This window comes from Pongo pygmaeus, chromosome 6 (genome assembly GCF_028885625.2).
Source record: "Pongo pygmaeus isolate AG05252 chromosome 6, NHGRI_mPonPyg2-v2.0_pri, whole genome shotgun sequence".
NCBI lineage: Eukaryota > Metazoa > Chordata > Mammalia > Primates > Hominidae > Pongo > Pongo pygmaeus.
Genome location: NC_072379.2, coordinates 62,530,248 through 62,540,373, shown reverse-complemented (window position 1 = coordinate 62,540,373; position 10,126 = coordinate 62,530,248). Strand labels below are relative to the sequence as shown.

General features: G+C 40.4%; 1 non-coding gene across 1 annotated transcript; it reads left to right on the top strand.

Annotated features, from left to right (window-relative positions):
• The first annotated feature begins 2,233 nt into the window (after nucleotides 1-2,233).
• On the top strand, nucleotides 2,234-2,340 carry LOC129041902 (U6 spliceosomal RNA). Its single transcript, XR_008504008.1, has one exon. It is a non-coding gene; the product is annotated as a U6 spliceosomal RNA (small nuclear RNA).
• The last annotated feature ends 7,786 nt before the right edge of the window (nucleotides 2,341-10,126 follow it).

The window sequence follows — 10,126 nt, the reverse complement described above, 5'->3', positions numbered from 1 at the left end:
CCCCCATGGTCCAGACATCTACTGCGTCCCACTTCCAGCCTCAGAGATCACATTTCGATTTGGAGGGGACAAATATTCAAAGTCTATCACCTATGTTTAAGAATGATTGGAGATAACAAGAAAAGAATGTCCAGGTGTGGTTGGAGGCCACATTATTCTGTGGATTTACAGTAGGGGCATAACTGGATCATATTTGTATTGGGGAAGTTAATTCTGAAAGTAGCATGGAAATGAAGGAAGGCCTAAGAGTACATAGACACTAAGAAAGCATTGCAGTGCTCTGGGTGAAGATGATGTGTGCTAGACCATGGCTGAGGCTGTGTTAAGGTCTTTGTTGTTATTCGATAATGAGGTTCGCCAAAAGACATGGCCTTCATTATCACCTGCCTGGTTCTATGACTGAAGGGTTGTTCTGGCTCCCTCCCACTTTTGTGTTTTGTCCTGGACTAGGCAAAACTGTGCTCTGCTTAAATGTCAGACAGGCCTGTGGTGGAGTCCCATCTCCACCTTCTTTCAACTGTGAGACTTGAGGCCTTTCTGGCCTAATTTGACTCATCTGTAAAATGAAACAATGGTGCCTAGTGCAGTGCCTTTAATAAATTTTGGCTGCTTGTGACTCTTTGAAGGGCAACTAAGTCTTACACATTTTCATAGACTGGACTCAATGCATGGATGTTAATTAATTTTTCTTGATTCAAACAATAAGTTCAAGCAGGGGATTTAATCTCCTGGACATCTCAACTCTTTTGTGTAGTGTGCTGTCTGTCATCCTTCCACTTTAGCGTAGTATGAGAAATTGCTTATGTTAACTTTCCTGAGCATTGCTAGATGACATGATTCAATTTTGGAGCCAGATGTGCCTGTAGATATCATCTGTTAAATTTTCTTCTTCATGCATCCATTCATTCAGCAAACAATGACTAAATATCTTAATGTGCCAAGTGTTAGGCTAGGCAGAGGCAAAAATGAATTAAGCCAAATCTCTGCCTTCTAGATGCCCAGAGCCTTTGGGGATTGTAAGTACATAGTTTGTAATCCAAAATACTATGGAATTTTGGGGAGGAGAAGAGAAAATAGGGCTTGAATGAGCAAGAAAAGGATACAGAGGGTTCATGAAAGAGTTGACACTTGAGCCAAATTTTGAAAGATATATCCAGGTTTACTAGGTTGGCATTGGAGGTGAAGGTGGGTCGAAATTCCAGTGTTTCTGTGTAACAAACTACCTTAAAACTCAGGAGCCTAAAACATCAGTTTTTAATTTCTCATGATTGTATGGGTTGGTTGGGCTCCCTGGGGTAGTTCTGTTCCACATGGTGTTGACTGAGGTCAGTAAAATTGGGGGCTCTGATAGGTTAGAAGGTGGCTTCTCTCACATAGTGCTTCAGCTAGGATGGCTGGAATCACTAAGGTCTAGCTGAGTCAACTCTCCCTCTTCTCTCTGTCTGTCTCTCTCTCACATTTAGTTGTCAACCCAAACTTCTCTATGTGGTAGGCTGGATCCCAAGAGGGAAAAAGGAAAGCTGCAACACCTCTTAAAGTCTAGGCCCAGAAGCCTCAGAGCATCACTTCTGCCATTTCCTATTGGTTGAGGCAAGTCATGATCCAGCTTGGATTCAAGCAAGGAAGCAGTCTCCATCTTCTGACGGGAGGAGCAGCCTGCATGCAGACATGCGGGAGGAATGGTTGGTGGCCATCTTTGGAGACAATTTAGCCCATTCAGTCCAGGCAGAGGCCAGAGTATTTGTAAGAGGTGCCTCTACTCTCAGTAAAGGAAAAGACAAGGTCAGCTGCTGAGAGCACAGAGGAAAGGGGAGGGCCAGGGACCTGAGGAGAATAAGGGAATAGATGCAAATATCTGGCAGGGACCCTGAGGGGTACAGAGCCATGTTGCAAACCATACCACAATGGTAACTACAAAATAGATGTTAGTTCCTGACCTCTCCCCATCTCTTTGTTGTGAGATCATCTCCAGTGGCACTCCTCAGGGGGCAGCAGTGGAAATGAACTGTGAGGAATCAGACCCAGAGAGAAAAGAAGTTATCTCAGGTCACCCAGCAAGATAGTGGCAGAACCACGAGTCTCCCATACAAGACAGTGCTGGGCTTTCTGTGCACTACAAGCAGTTGTTTTGATACTACAAATTGCTACTCTCATCGCTTCTGCTTCACTTTCGGTGATCTAGGATTGGAGAGAAGGTGGACACACAATGGGAAAGGATAAAAATAGTACTTACGTGCTTGCTTCGGCAGCACATATACTAAAATTGGAACGATACAGAGAAGATTAGCATGGCCCCTGCGCAAGGATGACACGCAAATTCGTGAAGCGTTCCATATTTAAAAAAAAAAAAAAAAAAAAAAAAAATAGTACTTACATATCTTTCTGGGGCAGTGGATCCAAGAGATCAACTCATTCTAACAAACGTTTATTGAGAACCTACAATGAACCGGGAACTAAACTGCAGACACAAAAATGAGTAAGACATGGATCTGGCCCAGAGAGGCTCATAGTCTAGGGGAAGACAGACATTCCAAGAATTAATTTCAGTACAATATGATCAGATAGTGATTGACCAATACACCGAGAGGGGGAGCGGTCAGGAACTAACATTGATTTTGTACTTACCATTGTTGGAGACTGAGGCAGGAACTTTAACCTCAGAGGGACACTCAAAGCAGGAAGACAAGTTAGGAGATCAGTGTTCCTAGGCATTTGAGAGCATCTTACTCCAAAGAACTTGGACTTCTTTGCTTCTTCCTGAAGAAAAATGAGTAGGGAAATATTCAATAATCGAAGACTGCAGATTTTCTCTGTGAATACTTGTTTTTAGTTGTTTCTTTTAGAAAAATTACTGTTAAGGCAGCGGGAAAGATGAATTGGATCAGGAAAACACTCAAGCAGGAGTGCAGTTGGGAGACCAGTGTCCAAGATGAAAGGGTTCAAGTGCTTCTTAGCCCAACCAGTGGGTTTAAACTTTTTTACCATCACCCCCCACACTAAGGGGTAGGCACAACACCTCGTCAACGGTGGTTCACCCCACCCGTGATTTTCCTGAGTGGATTAAAATTGAGTAGTGTTTAAAGGATTACTGCTTCGACACAGCAATGCAGAGAGTAAAATTTTTGCCCCTCCTTCCAGTGCCCCTTCTCATTCTAGCCTCTCCCCAACCCTCCTCGTTTCCGTTTATCCTGTGTTCTATTTCACCAGAGTTTTTTGGCATGTCCATTGTGTGCCAGATACTGCCAAGCACTAGGCAAATGACAGTGAACAAGATATAGTTTTAGACAGAGTGGTTTACTAGTAAGGTTATGGGAGGGCACTTTCATATGGGGGGGAACCTATCTATTATCCTCCAAATCATATGGAAGCATACTCTTACCCTGCCTTAAAGAACTGGATCTGCAGAATAAAACAATCCCCACATTTCCCCCAGGACAAATTGATAAAAATTATTCAACATGGAGGCATGATGGTATTAAGTTATTACAGTCAAGGATAAAGGAAAAATTCTTTAGATATCAGGCCTAAGGAAAATAATAAGTTACCCATAGGGGGAAAATGGTGCTGGCCTCAGACTTCCCCACAGTCCCAATATCCGGAGACGATGTAGCAATGTCTACAAAATTCTGAGGGAAAAAAATGACCCAAGAATAATAAATCCAGGCAAGTGTTTGTATATACATAAGAGCATCAAGCAGATATTCCCAAGCACAAAATAATTTAGAGATTCAGCATTTCTGAGTCCTCCTTGAAAAATCCACTTGATGGACTCCAGTCAACTAAGACATGAATCAGAATGAAAGTATTCAGGAATGAAGAAGCTATGTGATAAAAAGACAGGTAAGCAATAAATCTATTTAAACTGAGAACCCAACTACAAATCCTGGAGTTATGAAGTTACTTCCAAATCCTGAGAATTATGAGTATAGCATAGAATGTAAATGTTAAAATCTTATTATTATTGAGTAAAAAAAAAAAGTAATTAATGAAAATCAGAAGGTGTCAGAACTTGGGAACTAGGGCTACTTTCCTCACCTTTCATAGCAGAGAATTAGTTAATGGTGTCTGAAATTGAAATATGAAGTATATAGGCCAGACACAGTGGTTCACACCTGTAATCCCAGCACTTTGGGAAGCCGAGGTGGGTGGATTGCTTGAGCCCAGAAGTTCGAGACCAGCCTGGGCAATGTGGCTAAACCCTGTCTCCACTAAAATAAAAAAATAAAAAATAAAAAAAATAGCTGGGCATGGTGGCACGTGCCTGTTGTCCCAGCTACTCGGGAGGCTGAGGTGGGGAGATCACTTGAGCCAGGGAGGTTGAGGCTGTAATGAATCTTGATTGTGCCACTGTACTCCAGCCTAGGTGAGAGAGTGAGACCTTGTCCATCTCTTAACTGTTTTTCATAAACTCATTTTCTTAACCCTAAAGAGCTTCTTTAGAAAATAATATCTCCTGCAGAGACTCATTTCTTCAGTTTCCTCTTTTTCATTCTTAGAATCAAGTAAAATATAATTTTACACACTTTATTTCTAGAAATAATTGCCCATTTTGTCTGTGTGTCTAGCCAGCTCCAGCTGGGTGTGCATGTGTATAGCAAGGTATCTGGAATAATGCTTACCTAATATTAGTGAGTTTTTCCTGGATGGTGATGGTGTAGATTAGTTTTGTTTTGTTATTAATGCTGTTATGTATTTATTGATTTTTTAAACAATTAGCAAATAGTATTTCCTTAAAAACAATAATTTTAATACCAAAGAAAAAAGGCAGAGAAAGAAAGAAGGAAAGGAAAAAGTAATACCTAAGACCTGTTATAGGGAGGCACATGGCAGGCATATGTCTGGGCATAAGATGCAGAGCTTGACTTTTCTCTCTCTAGGCCTCGGTGTCCTCACCTGTGAATGGGATGAATAATTGTATCTGCTGCTGGGAGGAGCAAATGAGAGAATGCCTGGGAGGCACAGGGTACAGTATCTAGCCCATCAGTAGTTCAATACACGTTGACTTAAAAGGATAAAATCATGCAATATAAGAACAGGAGAAACTTTAGTGATTCACCTTTTTATTTAATTTTACCCACGAGAAAACTGAAGCCCACAGATGGTTGCCCGAGATCACACGGCTAGGTATGGCACAACTTTGGTCCTCAAAGCCAGCTCCTTGTCCATCCCATCCAGAAGGCATAGGAATGAGAACAGAGGCATATATAATACACAGTCATCAAGTACTTGGGCTATAACTAAAATTACTCTTTAGTATTCTCAGAGCACACACCAATAGATACATAATAGGAGAGGATATCTATGTACCCTTAGCTAAGGAGAAACACTTGCATTTAAAATTTTGCCCCAGAAAACTCCATAGCATGGATTACACATTTGTGGCTAAGAGGTGACTGAAGTTGGTCCTTTTATCCCCATCCAGCTAGAGTTAATCCTATCTTTATCATCTCTTTCACTTTGAGATAATGAACTGAATAGCTGAACTCCCAATTGTTCAATTAATTCATTTTTTTCTATTGCCACTTTGTGGCAATAAACATGGTATCTCAATAGACCCTGCCTCTTGAGTTTTTCCTGAGTCATTGGCAAAAGCCTATACATTAATATTCATGGCAGGGTGGGCATCAAAGTAGACCTCCTGGCAGAGATTTCACATGCTGTTTGTGCAATTAATGAAGATTAGTGATTCTCGGAATGGATAGGGTTTTGCAAATGGTGGAAAGGAGAGAAGGAAAAAGTAGAAGATCATTTCATAAGCAATTTTAAATTTAAAAGTACGACATCAAGAAGCAACCTCCCAGGGAGAGATGTGATTGAGTATCATTGTGAAATTTGTCAAAGAAAAAAAAAGTTAAGTTGACAGCTTCAAAGCCAGAGCAGCGATGTTATCACTTCCTGTGGTATTATCTGTACCATGGAGCAATTAGACTAGTACAAAGTGGGCTGGGTTAACATAGTATTCTAAGTAATAGGCCCAGACCATCCAGCTGCCTAAATTGATTAATGATATGCAAATGGAATTTACAGACTACAGTCATCTGTTTCCTTCCTCTAGGCTGTCTTTTCCTAACCCCATTCTTTGCTTTCACTAAAATGAAGAGAAAGTACTGTGAATATCAGGCAGCAAATTACTTTCTGCTTTTCAATTTTAGCTTTCTGAGCTATGATTCAGGCCGTCAAAAGTCTATCTCCAGCCTATAGGGAACTGACATATTCATTGTTGTATGTCACTTCTTCAACTCTGCTGCCGTCATTTCAACTAACCTTAAATTGAATACTGTCGGCATCAGCTAGAATCCCTAACAAACGGCGCGCCTCATCACCATACTAATTGAATGAAAAATGTTCCATGATTTAAATACCTATTGCTTCATCATTTCCCCAGTCTTTGGCTTCCATTTTGTCAGGCATGAAGTTGGTGATTAAACCCAAGGCATAATTATTAGCAACAGAGAAACCGTTGTCCCATCTTGCAGTTTCCCGACCAGGTGCAGGCTCCCGGCTCCACACTGAGCATGTCTGTCAGTCTTATGAACAATCCCCGCAGAATAAGTGACTGATTTTCTCTTTATAATCACGGAGGCGCTTTACAGCAAATTGTCCCACTAGACCTCTACTTCTGAATGGCATAATGAACATTTCAGTGTGGCGAGAAGTTTATGTATTGAAAAGGGGTGTCACAGTTGGAACTAGGACGCTGGCATCTTTTATCAATACACCTACCGTGGCTGCTTCCCACCACTCTGTCCTCTGTTGCTTTTGACAGTTGTGTAAAATGAGGAAACCTTACGAAGCAGGGCGGGAGAAACCTGTTTACAAAGTTCTGGATTTGAGTGCAAGTAAAAAGGAAGCTTGTCTGAGCCTAAAGAGCTGTGTACAGGAGGGGCGTTGTCACAGAAAGCAATTTACACAGGAGAATGAGGACAGTTTTGTGCTCAGGAGTTACAGAAAGGACACTTTTTAAAAGCTCGTTTCAGAGACTAACAAAACAAGGCTGATTGATGTTAGATTTGAGTTACTCGAATTTGGTGCATCCAATTCAGTGAACCTGTCTGCCAAGCTATCAAACGGAGAAGATAACCTGTGTGAGTGTGATGAAATACACTCAGAGTGCTACTCTTCCTCTGCCTACCACTAGAATGCAAAAGTGCAGCTGGTTTTTCTCACTTGTCCAGTAATAGAAGCTCTGGGGTTTGAAAGTCTAATGCTTTGTAGCTCAACCCAGATATCTGTGGGCTTCATACGGGTTCCGCTTACACATTCTAAATTCTGGGCATTTTCCCATTGCAGGGATGATGTACCCCTTGAAGAGAACTTCCCATAGCATCTTCTTTCAAAAGCTTTCACATTACTAATATTCATTTATGTCCACATTAAATTAAAAGGTAGAAATCTTCTAAAACTCAAATTTGGATCTGGCAGAGACTTTTCCTCTATGTTAATTCTCTTTTTCTTGCATCCAGATGCATATCCGTGGACTTTGAGGCTACATTCATGAGCCATTTCCAAGAGGTGTTATTTTCTTTCTTCTCAACTGCAGGGTTTACAGATTATTAGATTATTTGCAGATATGGAAGTGTCTATCATATATTTACAAACTACAAACCACATAAAAAGAACATTGTCTTCTAATTTACATTTTTGAAATTTAAATACTTGATAACTTTATGTGAATAAGTAGCTTGAACCTCTGGTGATTAGTTTTTGATTATTTTAACTTTTGGAAATAATTTATAGAACATAGAGAAATGTAGAACGCCCATAAAGTAATAGACCATTGCCGGGTGGTTTTGAATGAAATCTCTTCCTAATGAGAATTCAAATATATTAAGTTATGGAGTTCCCCCGCTTAAAGTTTAAGGTAATATTTTTAATGTCACATTTTTATCCATCCAGACTTCGAAAAAGTGTTTCTTCTACATCAAATCCAAAGGCAATGTGGTGTAAAACACCAGAAAATTGGGTGTAAAGGTGAAAGAGTCCTAATCTAGCCACTCATTGGCTGGTGACCTTGAACGAGTCACTCCACCTGGCTGTCAATCATCTGTAGAATGAGAGGTCATGACTCTAAGGTTCCTTTCAACTTAAAAAATTTTGTGAATTGAATCTCAGTGCTTTGCATAAAGCAGAATATAAGATGCCTGCTCTGGATATGTTTAGAATCTATTTGCTAGTCACATATTGAAAAATATCACAAGGATAAGGAATTCCATCGGCACGCAAATATTAATTTTGACTTGGAAATAACAAGACAAATGGCCGACTAATCACCCTTGATACAGAGAAAGTCAGGTTCACCTCCAGGATAATGTATTATTCTTGTGTGACGTTGTGTGAATTGTATAACAGAATAAGGAATCTACTTGTATGTTAAGTGAATACACTTCTTGTTATGGAAAAAGCAATGTTTTCAAAGATGATCTTAAAGTCTGGGATGTGTTAGAACTCACTGTAGAAAGTATTGATGATAGTAATCAGTAAATATTAAATGAATGAATGAATTAATGAATGAAGCATATAATTATAACAGTGGCTCTCTGAGTGTGTGTTTTTAATAGGATACACTGTGAATATTTGTGCCTTGAAAAGTGCTAGGGTGAGTTGTATCACAAATACATGACTTTGAAGGTTTTCAGGTCAACTCTAATGTGACAACAAATCTCCTGAGCCTTGCTGATCTCTGCCTGCATTTGTTGTAATGCCATAAAAGTCATTCTGTGATACATTACACCATGACAAATACTTTGACCACTGCTCACACATTGATGAGAAGTAAGTTTTCTGGCCAGTTTCCGGTGGGGGAGGGAGAAACCACCTCCCGTAATCTATCTATTAACCATCAATAGTATGAAACAGAAATTTAGGAAACTTTTCACCTGCTCATTTGATTTGAGTCAGTTCTAACTGGCCACTCATGGCAGCATCATTTTCCAGGAGGTTTACACAAAAGAAGCTAGAGGAAGTGGCCCTAGTTCCCCACATCAGTCAGTTTCTTCTTCCTTTTCTGGCTGTTTGAACCTCAGTCTTCCTGCAGGGTTTGGGCTTTGCCCACTCTTGCTGACCTAAGTGGAGGGGACCATGCCATGTTCTGGCCTTTTCCTCCTCTCGGGGCAGGTGACAGTCAGACATAGTCCCCAGAGATCTCTCCCTACCTGATCACCTCCAAAGGTCTCACAGTGTTGACCTGCCACATTTCAGTGGGCTGCCTACTCTTCCTTAACCTTTCCCAGAATCACAGCATGGCTTTGTATATATAAGAAGATTCAAAAATTCAGGCTATATAGCACATAGGACATAGAACATAGACTTCACAATAGCCAAGACACAATGCAGCAACAAAAGCTCAACCATGAAAGGAGAGGATATGTCCATTGCTTACAATCAATCATGCTCTGGCTGTTTATACTGATGGGTGAATGAAAGGTGCTTTGAAAGAGAAAGGATTCATTACCTTGTTTCTGTGACATATATTAAATCTCTGTAAAAGAGACAAGCCTCAAAAGAGAGAGCAGAGGAAAGCCAAGCTCTTGGGCACAAGGAGGTATCTGGCGTCTTTTGGATGGATCTTATGGAACAGACCCTTTGCCCTATCTCTGATTAGATAGAGATCCTTCTGCTGACATTCTGGTTGGATAGGGACCCTTTTGCTGTTGGATAGGGATCCTTTTGCTGAATTGAGGATGACTAGCATTTACTTAGAGAGCAACTTTTGTCCCCAACCCTGGTTTTCAGATGATGTAACCGAGACTCTGAGAGACTGATGGACATCCTCAGGATTACCGAGAGACAAAGGGGGAATAAAATAAGATTCCAGACTTTCAGATCATACTATTTCCTTGTGAACATCAGGAAAAATGAGTTTTAAACATAGACAAACTGGTAGTAATGGGAATCCACTAATTCGTTTAACAATTATTTCTCCTACTCTGTGCCAAGGCCTACTTCTAGGGGTCTGGAAATACAGTAATGAAATAAATACGGTCATTGCTTATATTCTATATGCAACTAAGCAAATAAACATCAATTATAATGTTATGTTCTTATTAGTGCTAGGAACAAAAATAAAGCAAGCAAGGAGAGAAAAGTGATATGGGTACTGTTTTAGATGACAGGGAAGCCCTCTCCG